Source organism: Ascaphus truei, chromosome 2 (assembly GCF_040206685.1).
Source record: "Ascaphus truei isolate aAscTru1 chromosome 2, aAscTru1.hap1, whole genome shotgun sequence".
NCBI lineage: Eukaryota > Metazoa > Chordata > Amphibia > Anura > Ascaphidae > Ascaphus > Ascaphus truei.
Window position 1 is genome coordinate 253,913,560 of NC_134484.1, and position 17,500 is coordinate 253,931,059.

The 17,500-nt window shown below is 43.0% G+C and overlaps 1 protein-coding gene across 1 annotated transcript in view; it reads left to right on the forward strand.

Moving 5' to 3' along the window:
- The first annotated feature begins 628 nt into the window (after positions 1-628).
- The window catches only part of LOC142487226 (uncharacterized), a 155,481-nt gene continuing 138,609 nt past the window's right edge, over positions 629-17,500 (forward strand). Inside the window, exons 1-2 of the mRNA XM_075586117.1 lie at positions 629-659; positions 6,382-6,447. The gene's annotated coding sequence lies outside the window, so the exon portion shown is untranslated. The remainder of the gene's footprint in view (positions 660-6,381; positions 6,448-17,500) is intronic.

Genomic DNA, 17,500 nt, shown 5'->3' on the forward strand with positions numbered 1-17,500 from the left:
GGGGTATTATATATATACAGTGAGAGAGGTGGGGGAGTGTATATATACAGTGAGGGGGGGAACACACACACACACACACACACACACACACACACACACACACACACACACACACACACACACACACACACACACACACACACACACACACACACACACACACACACACACACACACGTCACACACAGCACATAAATGAGAGAGCAGAGAGAGCAGGATGTGGCGTACGGTACAGGGGGGCGTATCTATTGAAATTGGCTTACGTTGTGACGTCACTTTCTCCTGAGCCGGAAGTACCCGGTCCGGCTCTTATCTGTGTCCCCCCAACAACCGCGCTTCTGAAGTAATCACCTGCTTGGGACTGCTAAACCTTTTTGTTGCTAGAGGTAGTTGTGGAATTGGGTAACAAAAACGTTGCGCCTGACATTAAAAACAATCATCAAAAGGTGCAACAGTAAGAATGTAACAAAAAGTAGCGCTTTAATTTATCCCTCCCCCCAGAGGGGTCCGTAATATTTATTTACACTTCAACAATTGTTATGTGATTTATTTTAATTCTGGAATAATTTTTTTTTCTGTATGTTTTATATTCTTACGTTTTGAAAGATGAACATGGAAATATCAGCAGCTGTCCAGCATACACCCCCTTTTGGTGCAATGTAAGTATAAGTATCTGCTGAAAGGGCAGGTAGCACACACGTTTATTGCTTGAAGGGTTAATATGGGATAATATTCAGGAATACCTCATGAGAAACAAAATTATTAGTAATAGTCAGCATGGATTCATGAAGGATAGATCTTGCCAAACTAACCTTATTTGTTTCTTTGAGGAGGTAAGTAGGAATTTAGACCAGGGTAATGCAGTTGATGTGGTCTACTTAGATTTTGCAAAGGCTTTTGATACGGTTCCACACACAATGTTGGTGTACAAAATAAAGCAAATTGGACTCAGTAGAAATATATGCACCTGGGTTGAAAACTGTTTGTGGTGAGAAACAAAGTTCTCTGTGTCAGTGCTTAAGCGTAAAATATCCTTGGCAATAAAGAACTTGTATTGAAAAGAACCATGTGAGTCAACGTAAATGCCACTGTGTTGGTGTGTATAAATAAACTCAAAGATGAAAAGTCAATACTTTGAATGTCCTGGGTGTAGACAAGAGTAGACTGTATATGAACACACTGTCTTGTCAAATGCCCTGGACTAACTCCCTAGAGTCACACACTATTAGTACACACTGTCTCTCAAATGAAGATAGGACTCAGGCATACTCACAGCCGGTACAATCTGCAGCCTGTCCAGTTAATCCACGTGCATCACGCTGAAGAGATACGGTAGTGAAACAATGCACACAAAGAGGAAAAAGCGGAGCACTGTGAGAACAAGTAAGAGGTGGGCTACGAACCTTGCATGAATAAAAAGTCAGTTATTGATCCGGCGACATCAAGAGAAAAAATGTACAGCTCAGACGTGTTTCGCGCAAAAGCGCTTTGTCAACTGTTGTGCGAAACGCGTCGGAGCTGTAAATTTTCTCTCTTGATGTCTCCGGATCAATAAAGGACTTTTTATTCATGCAAGGTTCGTAGCCCCCCCTCTTACTTGTTCTCGCAGTGCTCCGCTTTTTCCTCGTCTGGATTGCTTTACTACTGGATTGAAAACTGGTTAAAGGACAGGCAACAGAGGGTTGACATAAATGGAACTTTTTCAGGTTGGGATAAAGTTGTGAGTGGAGTACCTCAGGTCACTACTGGGACCCCTGCTTTTTAACTTGTTTATTAAAGACCTTTAGGTTGGCATCGAGAGCAAAGTCTCCAACTTTGCTGATGATACTAAATTGTGTAAGGTAGTAGAATCAGAGCAGGATGTAATTTCTCTGCAGAAGGACTTGGAGAGTCTGGAAACTTTGGCAGGTAAATGGCAGATGAGATTTAATACAGATGAATGTAAGGTTATGCATTTTTGAAGCAAGAATAAATAGGCTACTTACAAGTCAAATGTGGATATATTAGGGAAATCCTTGATGGATAAGGATTTAGGGCTGCTTGTAGACAGCAGGCTTACTAATAGTGGCCAAAGTCATGCAGTAGCTGCAAAGGCAAACGATCTTATCTTGCATTAAACGGGCAATGGATGGAAGGGAAGTAAACATAATTATGCCCCTTTATAAAACGTTGGTAAGACCACACCTTGAATATGGAGTACAATTTTGGGCACCACTCCATAGAAAATACATTATGGAACTAGAGAGAGTGCAGAGAAGAGACACCAAATTAATAAAGGGGATGGACAATCTAATTTATGTGGAGAGGCTAGCTAAATTAGATTTATTTACATTAGAAAGAGGCGTCTAAGAGGGGATATGATAACTACATTCAAATATATCCGGGGACAGTACAAGGAGCTTTCAAAAGAACTATTTATCCCAAGGGCAGTACAAAGGACTCATCCCAGGGGTGGGCACGAGATTAACTGCGGGGGTGTTGGGTTTACAGAGGCCCCACACGCTTCCCAAAGGCACTTAAATTAAATGCTGGGGAAGTGGCGAAGGCCTCTGTAAACCTCACTTACCATGGTTCAGCTGTCTTCTGGAGACACTTCGTCATGGCAACACTGCGTCAAATGACGCTTTAGGGTCATGTGACGTTGCGTTGCTATGGCAATGTGAAGTCATGACGCCCAGACACCGGGAACCAAGGTAAGGGAGGGGGGAGGGCAGGGCTTGGAGAGCAGGACATTCGGCACGGGGGCGCAGGGGAAAAAGATTGCGCTCCAGTGTCTTAAGGTTGGAGAAAAGGAGATTTCACCAGCAACAAAGGAAAGGGTTCTTTACAGTAAGGGCAGTTAAAATGTGGAATTCATTACCCATGGAGACTGTGATGGCAGATACAATAGATTTGTGCAAAAAAAGGTTGGACATCTTTTTAGAAAGGAAAGGTATACAGGGATATACCAAATAAGTAAACATGAGAAGGATGTTGATCCAGGGAGTAATCTGATTGCCAATTCTTGGAGTCAGGAAGGAATTTATTTTTGCCCTTATGAGATATCATTGGACGATATGTCACTGGGGTTTTTTTTTTTTTTGCCTTCCTCTGTATCAATATACGGTAAGTATGGATATAGGATAAAGTATAACAATATAAGGAAGTAGACAGCACTCAATAATACGGGCCAAATGAAAGGAAGTGGTGCAACGTGGAACCAGGAGGACCCTATTTCCTCCCAAACAGTATCCAAAACAATCTAAGGTTCCCAGCACACAAGCACAAATCCACATGGGATGTAAGTGAAAGACAAAACCAAAACATGTCTAAAGAAAAAGGGAGAAAAAACAAGGGAGGGAAGGATGGGATAGGGTGAGGAACAAAGTAAAAAGTACAGTGAAAGGGGGACGGCAACGTTTCACGGGCAAAAACCCCTTCTTCAGGCCCGTTCCCAAAAGACACAGGATGCCTATTGGTACTTCCCTATATCCTGTACTAATCTCCATATTGAAAAAATGCACTGCTGAATTGGGCCAAAGGAATAAATGTATCCTCACGGGATGCAGCAAGTAGCTATTGTGTGCTGGGTACCCTAGATTATTATAGGTTAAAGCAGCGGTGCGCAAACTGTGGGGCGCGACCCCCAGGGGGGGCGCGACACTGCCGACGGGGGGCGCGGGGTTTACAGAGGCCCCCGCGCGCTTCCCGAAGGCACTTAAATTAAGTGCCGGGGGAGCTGCAGGGCCTCTGTAAACCTAACTTACCGTGGCTCCGGCGGCTTCCTCCCTGCGGCGCCATGGCAACGCGGCGTCAAAATGACGCTGCGAGGTCATGTGACGTCACGTTGCTATGGCAACGTGACGTCATTACGCCGGAGCGCGGGTAAGTTGGGGTTGGGGGGGGGCGCGGGAGTGAGGGGACAGCCGTCAGGGGGGCGCAGGTAAAAAAGTTTGCGCCCCCCTGGGTTAAAGTATCTGTCAAGTAAATTTAACATAGGATGAACTTGATGGACACGTCTTAATGTCAACCTCATCTACTATGAACTACTGTATGTATTAAATGAACACTTTAAGGACTGAAGTGTATTACAGGCAGCGACATGTTATAACCACTTGAGTGCCCCTATGGCATTTACTGAACACCACGAGGGCCGCCACTCTGAAGAGCGCTGCGATATTCATTGATTGTCATACCTTGTTTTCCAAGGGAGATTGTGTCGTGAACGGAAGAGAAATAAGCATCTTCCTCTAACGTTTGTGTTGCTGGAGTGATGTCATTATCTTGTGGTTGCTGAGGAACGTTCACATGATCGTAACTGGTATCGCAGCTCCTTCGGCACTGAAAGGGTTACATCGTGGTGTTTTGCTTCTTTTTTTATTTTTACATAAGTCCGACACCTAAAGTATAATTAGATTGTAAACATGAGATGTAGGAGGTGCTGATTTCATATAGCAAACACTTCCTGATTCAGAGGCCTCAAACACATGGGTTTTCTGCTTAATTACCTCACAATAGCAGCTCCTTTTTGTTTCACCGTTGCTGTGCTCCGCTTCCGGATTCCACGGACTACCTTCATCTTGCTATTTCCAGCGTGATGCACGCTCTACATGGGGACTAAGCTGCTGTATTTGTGAGTACTCCGTTGGTTGCTGTTATTGCTTTATTGCCTAGGTTGATATTTGTCCTGTGAGTTTAGCTGACAGTCCGGTCATGGTATATATGTATGGACAGTCAGCTGCTCACGGAGACTTATAAATGATTCCACACATGATACCATGTTACATATAGGCACCATACATTGAGTCTCACACAGCCTTCATTACTTTGACTACCCTTACTCCAATCAAGCCTATTGATATATCCAGTTCTGCTTGTTCTGAGCCCTGAACACTGGGACTAGTGCCCTCACGAACTTCATCTACTATGAACTACTGTATGTATTAAATGAACACTTTAAGGACTGAAGTGTATTACAGGCAGCGACATGTTATAACCACTTGAGTGCCCCTATGGCATTTACTGAACACCACGAGGGCCGCCACTCTGAAGAGCGCTGCGATATTCATTGATTGTCATACCTTGTTTTCCAAGGGAGATTGTGTCGTGAACGGAAGAGAAATAAGCATCTTCCTCTAACGTTTGTGTTGCTGGAGTGATGTCATTATCTTGTGGTTGCTGAGGAACGTTCACATGATCGTAACTGGTATCGCAGCTCCTTCGGCACTGAAAGGGTTACATCGTGGTGTTTTGCTTCTTTTTTTATTTTTACATAAGTCCGACACCTAAAGTATAATTAGATTGTAAACATGAGATGTAGGAGGTGCTGATTTCATATAGCAAACACTTCCTGATTCAGAGGCCTCAAACACATGGGTTTTCTGCTTAATTACCTCACAATAGCAGCCAAATATTTGTTTTAAGCAAGGTTATATGTGTTTAAGGGCAATTTAGATTGGTAAAATATTTGCAACCTGTTGAATTTTTGGGGGGTTTGAAAGGGGATGAATTTTACTATGTATTTCAATAAAGCTTCGTCCTTCTGCATAAGGCCTGGGTCCCGCTGCTTCCGATGGTCTGTGCGGCCGCGCGGCAGCGGACCACCAGCCCCTTTCCCCTAGTGTGGAGGTCCCCGCTGGCTCCTTACTACTTTGCTGACTGCGTGCTGTGATGCGTCAGCCGGCCGATGCTGCAAGCTCCTTGTGATTTGCAGCTCTGATGCGTCACGTGGTGCGGCAGTCAGCCAATGAGGGAAGATGGGGGGGGGAAGGAGCTACGGATGGGAGGCGGCTTGGGAGGGGAGCAGGGAAGAAGCTGCGGGGGAAAAGTGTGTGAGTGTATATGTATGTGTGTGTGTGTGTGTGTGTATGTGTATGTGCTGTGTGTATGTGTTGTGTGTGTGGGGGGTGGACGGCACCACGGCACCACGATCAGACCTGGCAAAGTTTTAACACCCCACCTCCCATTCCCGCCCCCCTCCGGCTCTCGGCTCCCTCAGACCGCATATCGCGGTCAATTGCCTGTCAGCGCACCGCCTGTCTGCAGTGCGGGCGCGCTGACTGAGGGAGCGGGGCCTTAGCCTAAGGCTACGACTCCAGTGTCAGCTGCTGCACGCAAATCTGGCGGCGCGTGCACATGTGAAATCTGCGGTCTGTGGTTGAGCTGCAGGAGATCGATATCTCCATGCGCGTGCAGGCAGCTACTGGGCCCGGCACCATAGAGGGGCGGATCTTGTTCCCGCTGCGCGCGCAGCAGCTAACACTGGGGACGAGGCCTTACACATCTTTTGCAGCCAACAGCACAGAATACATTCAATGTATTTGACATCTTGATTCATTTGTACCTGTGCATCATTCATTGTTTCATTCTTACTACTCTCTTTTTTATATGTCATCTTTTTAGATCTGCAAGATTCGCTGTTCGTCAGCAGTCGATCTTGAAAAACACATTTTGGGAGCCAAACATAAGGTGAGAGTGACTGATTGCTTAGGTAACTGATTTTACCAAGCAGCAATTCTCATTGTCCTTTATTTAGTGTGTTGTATCGTATTTTTATAGATGTAGCAATTTTCCTGATTGTCACCTTGACAGTGGTCACCAATGGGTAAGGGGACCAGATGTCCCAGTTTAGTATTGACATTCGTCCATCAAGTTCAACCTATGCTAAATTTAGACAACAGATACTTTATCCTATATCTATACTTACTTATCCAGAGGAAGGCAAACAAAAAACCCCAGTGGCATATCATCCAATGATATCTCATAAGGGGAGAAATAAATTCCTTCCTGACTCCCAAGAATTGGCAATCGGATTAATCCCTGGATCAACATCCTTCCCATGTTTACTTATTTGGTATATCCCTGTATACCTTTCTTTTCTAAAAAGATGTCCAACCTTTTTTGAACTAATCTGTTGTATCTGCCATCACAATCTCCATGGGTAATGAATTCCACATTTTAACTGCCCTTACTGTAAAGAACCCTTTCCTTTGTTGCTGGTGAAATCTCCTTTCCTCCAACCTAAAGGGATGACCCTGTCTCCTTTGTACTGCCCTTGTGGTGAATAGTTCATTTGAAAGCTCCCTGTACTGTCCCTGAATATATTTGTATATAGTTATCATATCCCCTCTTAGACGCTGTAACAGGGGAGTAATCCCTGTTCAAGTAATGTGCATTTAATCTAGCAGTGTGGTGGTTAACTGCTGGTAGTCAATTAATAAACACCACCTGCCTGATCTAGATTGCTTACAAAAGCCTGTCTGTTGAGACAGGAAGTGACTCCTTAGCTCTGAATAAGAGCTGACCTTTGGAGAGACAGAGCAGTGTTCTTGAGACTCCCAGGAGAGACTGACCAAGAGACCACACATCTCTGGAGCTGACCGGTCTTGAGCTCTGCCCAGCATAGCTGATTGCAAGACACCAAATAAGACTTCTAAACCTGGATGCTGATATTTTCTGTGCACGCACGGGTGCGGTTTCAGGAGAGCAGAGAAGCTTACTCTACAGCAAGAAACAGATAAGACTTTCATTATTAAGAGACTGCTTATATCTGCTTATTTCATGCTATATGTTTTGGGGCTGCGAGACATGCTTGACTAAGGGAGATGTGAATTAATTGCATAGGATTTCACTAGAGAGAGAACCCTGTATAGCACTCAGGTTCACGCTCTGATGGTAGATGAGTGATTTAAAACATAAACTTTATTATTAGCATATATTAAAATAGTGGATGTTGGAACAACGTGCTGGAGGTAGGTTGATCCTGAATAATAGTAGCCGTGTTGGCTCCGGATCAGATAATATCTTATATACCAGATATAACTATATTGGAACACTGGTAACAAAACGGCACATAGATCCTGATGTGGACCTTTGTGATGGGTGTGGGTTCCTGGGTGTGCTAATAAAGGTACTGAAGTAACATATCACACACTGGCATAGTCTGCGTACTTCCTTTATTAAGGTAGTAAGTATGATATGTATATATATGCTGGTAGACGCTGGGAACGAGTATAGTATGATTCTCAGCAGTCGTGAGTGCAGTCAGCTAATTAACCACTCTATATATATGGTGGGAATCCCAGGTAGTATTCACTGAAGATATGGAGGCATATACAGAGCACATTGACCTCTGGGTCCGCTACATCGATGATGTGTTCATCCTATGGCGAGGCCCAGAGGGAACACTCAAAGAGTTCATCAGTACACTCAACGCCAACGAGTACAATCTCCACCTTACACTGGAATATAATAAGGACACTATATGTTTCCTAGACCTACAAATATCAAGGGGTCCTAATGGCCTTATCCACACTACAATCTACCGCAAGGCCACAGCCACCAACAACTTGCTGGAGGCAAGTAGCCACCATCCCAAATCCCAGATTAACGCCATACCGACAGGCCAGTTCCTCCGATTAAGAAGGAACTGTAGTACTGATCAGGAATTTGACCAACAGTCAAACAATATGAAACAAAGCTTTGTGGATAGGGGGTACAGCCGTAAGTGCATCAATAAGGCCTACAAAAGGGCTAAACACACCCCGCGTAAATCCCTCATTATGGACAAACCACCAAGTCTGAGGGATAGAGTAATACGCTTCATAGGCACTTACAACCGGGAGTGGCATCTGGCAAGAAACATTTTGAGAAAACACTGGCACATCTTGCGAGCAGATGACTTTCTGAAAGGAGTGACCCACGAGTATCCCTCCATGACCAGCAGACGTGCTAAGAATTTGCAAGATCTTCTGGTCCACAGCCACTTTGTGGATGAAAGACCGAGAACATGGCTACCGCCCAAACCCATGGGATCCTACACTTGCCAACGCTGTAAGGCCTGCCAATATATGAGAACAACTAAACAATTTGGGAACTGGAACAACTCTAAGATGTACCAAATACGCTGCTTCATTAACTGCCTCAGCATGGGTGTCATATACCAAGGCATATACCAAGGCATCTGTATATGTGGGAAGGTGTACGTGGGAAAAACCAGCAGATGTCTAAAACAGAGGGTGCTTGAGCACATAGGCACTGTCAGGAACAAGTCCGACAAACCCCTATCGAGACACGTCAACGTGTGTCATGGCGGAGACTTAAAGGCTGTCACCTTCTGTGGAATAGACCATCTTACTCGGGGACAAAGGAGGGGAGATTGGGATAAAGCTCTCCTCCAAAAGGAGTCAAAATGGATCTACACACTCGGGACATTATCACCCAGAGGCCTCAATGAGGGATTCCTGTACACCCCTTTCCTGTGAAAATCTACACCTCTGTTATATCTGCTATATATCTGCTATGACTCTTTACAGCTGCAATCTATGACTTGGACATGACTTTCATCTTTACTGCCTCTGAGTATATCTCTCCCCACTTTACCACTAGTATCCTCACTCACGCCAATAGCTCTGCCATGACGGTATCAGGTATCTTCATAGTCCTGTACTTTGACCTTTGCCACTTAACAGTGGTGATATTAACTTCATTAGGGTACATCTGAACCCTACTATCATTAGTACATGATCATTTATTAGGCATTAACCTTGAGACTACCCCTGTAGCACAGACTGAGTCAATTCAGCTCCACTGTGCATATCTGACAAGAAGCAAAAACGAGACAACACATAAGTCAGATTTTTATTGAGTAGTGTGTTAAGTATGCAGTGACTCACACTGGTATACTCACTGTGTTCTTTAAACAGCACCAGGCATACCTCAGCGCACCAGGGGTTAAACTATGACGTCATCTCACTGGAGGCCCTATATATACCTGCCTACCTGCAGGGCTCCCTCAACTATACTTACCATTCGCCTTGAGAAAGCCCCTCGCGAAATGCGCGCGTCGGCTCCCTTCTCCCACGTGCACGCGCAGGCTTGTGACTGCATCCGCATTATGAAACTCTAACCGCGAGCTCATGCGGCAGCCTGCTCGTGCAGGATATACAGACTAGCAGTGCCCCGACGGTCATTGCAAGTCTCCTCTGTGTGGTGTTTCTTTTGGAGAGTGCTAATATCCTTGAAGTACTGATATAGTGACCCCCAGCAACACCATAGCTGCGCTGCTGTCAGGGATATTCTAGACAGCAGCACTTTAAGGGTCACTATTGGTGCTTACCCTCAGCTCACCCTCTGCTATGGGATTATGATTACTTACCATCCAGCCATAGTACATCCCTTACATAAGTGTCTATAACCACAACCTGCTTACAGTCTATATACAGCCCTAGAGGTAGTGCAGGGCACCTACCCTACAGTATATACAACAGAAGGTTACCTTAGGTCAGTTTGACACTTGGCCGGAGACACCCATATATATAGAGTGGTTAATTAGCTGACTGCACTCACGACTGCTGAGAATCATACTATACTCGTTCCCAGCGTCTACCAGCATATATATACATATCATACTTACTACCTTAATAAAGGAAGTACGCAGACTATGCCAGTGTGTGATATGTTACTTCAGTACCTTTATTAGCACACCCAGGAACCCACACCCATCACAAAGGTCCACATCAGGATCTATGTGCCGTTTTGTTACCAGTGTTCCAATATAGTTATATCTGGTATATAAGATATTATCTGATCCGGAGCCAACACGGCTACTATTATTCAGGATCAACCTACCTCCAGCACGTTGTTCCAACATCCACTATTTTAATATATGCTAATAATAAAGTTTATGTTTTAAATCACTCATCTACCATCAGAGCGTGAACCTGAGTGCTATACAGGGTTCTCTCTCTATTCCTTCACTACTGTATGTACACCCTAAGCACCGTTCATCACCCTATCCTATTAGTGTGGCTGCAGCAGGGGCCCCCTACTATTCTAACTAGGATTTCACAAGAAATACTCCCAAGTGAATAGAAGCTTTGTTCTCCCCCCTGTGTTTGGATGATTTCCTGATGAAAAGGAAAAGGCACAATAAAGCCTATTATAATTTCACCTTATAAATTTTCCAATTGTGTACCTCTGTGAACGTCCGTCTACAGACGCCTCTTTTCTAATGTAAATAAATCTAATTTCGCTAGCCTCTCATAAGTGAAACTGTCCATTCCTATTATTAATTTGGTGGCTCTTCTCTGCACTCTCTCTAGTTCCATAATGTCTTTTCTAAGGAGTGGTGCCCAAAATTTTACTCCGTATTCAAGGTGTGGTCTTACTAATGTTTTGGAAAGGGACATTATTATGTTTACTTCCCTTCCATCCATTGCCTGTTGAATTCAAGATAAGATCTTCTTTGCCTTTTGCAGCTACTGCATGACTGTGGGTACTATTGCCAAGCCTGCTGTCTACAAGCACCCCTAAATCCTTCTCCATTAAGGATTTCCCCCAATTTATCCCCATTTAATTTGTATGTTGCCTGTTTATTTTTGCTTCGCAAATGCATAACCTTACATTTATCTGTATTAAACCTCATTTGCCATTTACCTGCCCAAGTTTCCTTTCTTACCAAGTCCGTCTGGAGAGAAATGACATCCTGCTCTTGTGGCACTACAATTGAAATTGATTCTTCCCTGGTAAACACAGAGGCAAATAATTTGTTTAATACCTCTGCCTTTTCTTTATCTCCAATAATCTGCCTGCCCATCTCACACTGAAAGAGTCCTATATTTTCTTTTCTGACTTTTTGTTATTAGGGTACTTAAAGAACTTTTTGGCTTTTTTCATTATCCACTTTTGCTAATTTGATTGCTGTCTCGGTAGACCAGGACTTTTAACACCATTTATATTTAAAGGGATCAATCACAGGGCAAAACAAAGACAGTGAAATAAAATGAGATTTATTTTGGATAAGTCCTCAAACACACATAAATACAAAAATATACACACTTACAGGGGTCTGGGGGATGAAATCTACCTTTCCTAGGTGCAAGGACCCACTTCTGTAGATAGTAATCCCCGAGGGGGGAGGTGAAGCGGAGTACAGCCGTGCAAACGAGGGATGAATCCAGGATAACAGCCGATCAGGTAAAAAAACTTCTTTATTGGATGATTGACAACATGGTGCAGAAAAGGATAGCTCTTACGCGTTTCACGCCACGATTGGCGCTTCTGCAGAGAGTACAGAGTGTCGACTTGGTGCCCCTTCTTATGGCCCGTATCCGCCCACCGGAAATGACACAAAGGAGCATCATCCGCCCACCGGAAGTGACGCAGCGGAGCATTGCAAGATACTAATTGGCTTGAATTCGTACACCGGAAGTGATGTAACGGAGCAAGCCACGCTGATGAATGTTTACTAACAATCAAAGGTTACCATAGAGATAACATCAATAACGTCACTACGAAGTGAGAAATGGACCAAAAACAGCATAAGTCACAAGAGAGGGCACACATGTCATAATACCCCGCAGACAATAACAAAGAAAGATAATGCAAGAGTATGGTAGTCTAAAAACATAATAAAAACAATGAACAATGTCCTGAAGAACTGGGAATGCATAATGTAAATCTCTTGGATATATTAGAGATATAAAAATATTGGGGATACAGATAGTAAATAATAAATCCTCAAATATATATAAGACAAAAAACGTAAATGCAATATGGCTAGTACAAAGAGATATAGGCAGATCTATCTAAAAAAAGATAACTCTTTGTACTAGCCATATTGCATTTACGTTTTTTGTCTTATATATATTTGAGGATTTATTATTTACTATCTGTATCCCCAATATATAGATATATATTATTGTGCAAAGCATATATTTGGCATATTGATAAGGGTACCCTTGGATTAATTGATCTAATAGTTTGATTGTTTTTTATTATTATTATTTTTATATCTCTAATATATCCAAGAGACTTACATTATGAATTCCCAGTTCTTCAGAACATTGTTCATTGTTTTTATTATGTTTTTAGACTACCATACTCTTGCATTGACTTTCTTTGTTATTGTCTGCGGGGTATTATGACATGTGTGCCCTCTCTTGTGACTTATGCTGTTTTTGGTCCATTTCTCACTTCGTAGTGACGTTATTGACGTTATCTCTATGGTAACCTTTGATTGTTAGTAAACATTCATCAGCGTGGCTTGCCCCGTTACATCACTTCCGATGTACGGATTCAAGCCAATTAGCATCTTGCAATGCTCCGCTGCGTCACTTCCGGTGGGCGGATGATGCTCCTTTGCGTCATTTACGGTGGGCGGATACGGGACATAAGAAAGGGCACCAAGTCGACACTGTACTCTCTGATGAAGCGCCAATCGTGACGTGAAACGCGTAAGAGCTATCCTTTTCTGCATCATGTTGTCACTCATCCAATAAAGAAGTTTTTTTACCTGATCGGCTGTTATCCTGGATTCATCCCTCGTTTGCACGGCTGTGCTCCGCTTCACCTCCCCCCTCGGGGATTACTATCTACAGATTCCAGGGGTTGCACACCCACGGAGGAACATCAGGCTACTGCATGCGAGTTACCTTTGAATTGGTTACTGGGATCTACACACATGGTATATGTCAGCGTTTGAGATGCAGTCCTAATTGGAAATGATTTAGAGGAGTGTCATACCTCTCATCTACAGCACCTACCAGGACTCTATACATGTTTCTCATTGCTTAGCGCTCATCTGTGTATACCAGTACTCACTAATACTGCAGATTCCTGTTTGAGGAAGTTCTTCAATCAAGATTACTTGTACTATTTATATAATTCAGATTAGTTACCTCAATCATTGGAGCACTATCTACTAGAACTTTGTTCTATATACCTTGTAACAAGGACCCACTTCAAATGGGTTTCCCCTGTCTGCTTCTCTGCTCCAGGATATCAAAGTGCTGCACACAGCAGCCCCTCTGAAATGTATCTCCACACTCCTTCCCAGAGGGTCTCTCCCTCTGATAGTCTCCACTCCGCTTCCCAGAGATGGACTTCTCACTCCTTCCCAGAGGTGGACTTCTTTCGGCCTGATACCCCTTGCTAGCTATCCTTTTAACATAAGGCAGCCAGTCAAGAGAAACAGTGCCTGGGGCTCAGACCTGATAACTGATTCATTTAACTAATCCCCTACCTTTGTTCTGATCTATTTCTATGGAGAGCTTCAACTGAGTGGATTACTTAGTCTTTCTCCCTAGAAATGACAGTAACAGTGGAATATCTCATTTACTTTCTTGCATGTTAATTCCATCACCACACAATACCAACTACTCTACCTAAGATGGGGGGAATTGCTAACTCAGGCATAAATACAGATATAAGGTGATTATGTAAAATATAGGATTTAGCATTACACACAGCTAGCCCAAATCACATCACAAAAATGTTCATTCTAAACTTGGGAAAGTATTGTTACAGGGAAAACAGAATACATGCTTTGAAATGCATTGTTAGGCTACGCTTATAGTAACGGCGGTGGTGACAACAGGCTGCGGTTGCTGGAAAAATCAAATTTGAGATGACTTCCAGTGATCGTGACCAAGCCGTCGCGTTGCGCTTACTATAAGCGCATGCAACGGCGGCAATGCATTTGTCTTGACGCGGCGTCGCTGTTATCATTGCCGGCACTATAAGCGCAGCCTTACAGACATGGTGCATTATACATTCCCTGTTCTCCCCCAGATATTAAAGACATTTGACTGGATAAAATATTACTAGGACAGTCAAGTTACAGGTTTTTTTAGGGGTAAAAAGCTGGGATTTCCCTCTTTTAGGTCCTACCATCATTGCTAATTTGATTGCCCTTTTGACATTTTTGTTACATTCCTTATAATTTTGATACACTACCGACACACTTTATTAAAGTGTGGCCGGTACCGCAAGCCGGGAGATTTCCCGGCTTGCTAGTGGCCGCCCCTCGGCGTGCCGCGCGTCATGGACTTTAGCCCAACCTGAAAAAGTTTCATTTATGACAACCCTCTGTGGTCTGTCCTTTAACCAGTTTTCAATCCAGGTGCATATATTATTACTGAGTCCAATTTTCTTTATTTTGTACACCAACCTCTTGTGTGAAACCGTATCAAAAGCCTTTGCAAAATCTAAGTAGACCACATCAACTGCATTACCCTGGTCTAAATTCCTACTTACCTCCTCAAATAAACAAATAAGGTTAGTTTGGCAAGATCTATCCTTCATAAATCCATGCTGACTATTATTAATAATTTTGTTTCCCATGAGGTATTCCTGAATATTATCCCGTATTAAACCTTCAAGTCGTTTCCCTACTATTGAAGTCAGGCTTACAGGTCTGTAATTTCCCGGTTGTGATCTAGCTCCCTTTTTAAATATAGGCACCACATCTGCTTTACGCCAATCTTGTGGTACTGAGCCTGTGGAAATGGAGACCTTGAATATTAAATATAATGGTTTTGCTATTACTGAGCTTAACTCCTTGAGAACTCTTGGATATATGCCATCGGGGCCAGGTGCCTTATTTACTTTAATTTTTTCAAGTCGCTTATGAACTTCTTCCTCAGTTAACCAATTGTTCATTAATATGGAGGTTGTGGCTTCCTCCTGCGGCACTACTATTGAACTTGATTCTTCCCTGGTAAACACAGAGGCAAAGAATTTGTTTAATACCTCCGCTTTTTCCTTATCTACAATAATAATCTGCCTACCCATCTCACACTGAAAGAGTCCTTTTTTTCTTTTCTCATTTTTTTTGTTATTAAGGTACTTAAACAACTGTTTAGGGTTGACCTTTCTATTGCAATCCTTTTTTTCATTATCCATTTTTGCTAATTTGATTGCCCTTTTACAATTTTTGTTACATTCCTTATAATTCTGATACGATGTCTCCGTCCCTTCTGACTTAAAGAATCTAAACGCCTTCCTCTTCTTGTCCATTTCCTCCCCTACCTGTTTATTTAGCCACATTGGTTTTGACTTATTTCTTTTATACTTATTACGCAAGGGTATACACTGATAAGTGTGCTTTTCTAACAATGTTTTAAAGACTGCCCATTTATCTTCTACATTTTTCCCTGCAAAAGCATCATCCCAACGTATTACTTGTAGATTAGTCCTCAGTTTATTAAAATCTGCCTTTCTAAAGTTGAAGGTCTTTGTTGAACACAAGTAATCTGTTTTTTGATCATTTATTTCAAATGAGACCATGTTATGATCACTGTTACCCAAATGTTCCAGGACTTGAATATTTGCTATTACTTCTACATTGTTTTATACAGTATTACCAAATCCAGTATTGACCCTCTCCTGGTTGGTTCCTCAATAATTTGGGTCATAGAATTGTCTTTAAGCACCCCAAAAACCTGTGGCCTTTTGTTGTAATGCTAATCTCATTGACCCGTCTGTCTGGATAATTAAAATCACCCATTATGCAAACATGACCTAGTTTTGATGCCTTCTCCATTTGCAAAAGTATTTTAGCTTCCTCAATATCACAGATATTTGGTGGTTTATAGCATATCCCTACAAACATTTTCTTTATACTTTTACCTCCACTGCTAATTTCTATCCACAAGGTCTCTACATTTTCATCATTCCCTTCATAAACATCTTCCCTTATAATAGGTTTTAGAGGCGGTTTTACATACATATAAGCATACTCCACCTCCTCTTCTGTTTGTTCGATCTTTCTGAAAAAGGGAATAACCCTCTAAATTAACTGCCCAGTCATGAGTTTCATCCCACCATGTTTCAGTAATGCCTATGATATCATACTGCTCCCTGCAGATATTAATTCATGCTCCCCCATTTTATCTGTCAGGCTTCTTGCATTGGCAAGCTTGCATTTAAGGTTTTTTTCCGTCTGTACTATTATCTTATCTTCTCCTTCCTTTCTGTGCCAACTTGGTTTAATCCTTAGAAGTTTTGTAGTACAGGAGGGCCCCAGTCATGCGGCGGGTTCTGTTCTAAGGACCCGCCGCAAAGCGGAACCGGCGATTTTTGTTATGTACGCATGTGCAGACCAGCATTGCGCCGTTCTATGCATGTGCAACATCGGCAAAAAAAACATTTTGCACATGCGCGACCCGGCCCGGTATGCGCATGCGCGACCCCGAACTGGCCCGTTCTGCGCATGCACAGACATGGCGGCCCCCTTCTCGGTACCACCACTTCGGCGGGAAGCCGAGAAGCGGGGCCTTGCTGTATTATCTGTATTTACTATGAGTGGCTCGCTGCTTGTAAAACTCACACTTGCCCCAATTCTACCTCCAAAACTCCTTGTTTCCTCATCTATTCTATTTAGTTTATCTGTTACAATCCGGGCAATCTGTCCCTAGAATATAGATGGCACCTCTCAGAAAAGAAGTCCCTGTGCTCTAAAAACACAAAAAAAACCTTCCTACACCACTTTCTTAGAGAAAAGAGGAAAACTGGCGCACAGTATGACTCCTTGACAAAGAACTACTGTTCGAAACGCGTAGGAGGTTGCTCTCCTCCGTTTGTTGGATGTTTTCACATCAATAAATATCTATTTTTGTTACCCAGGGACCCACTTCATTGGACTGTGCGCCAGTTTTCCTCTTTTCTCTACAGCTATCCATATCAACTTGGCTGCACGTCTACTAGGAATCTAAAGGACCAGTGCAATATGTAAGTACTT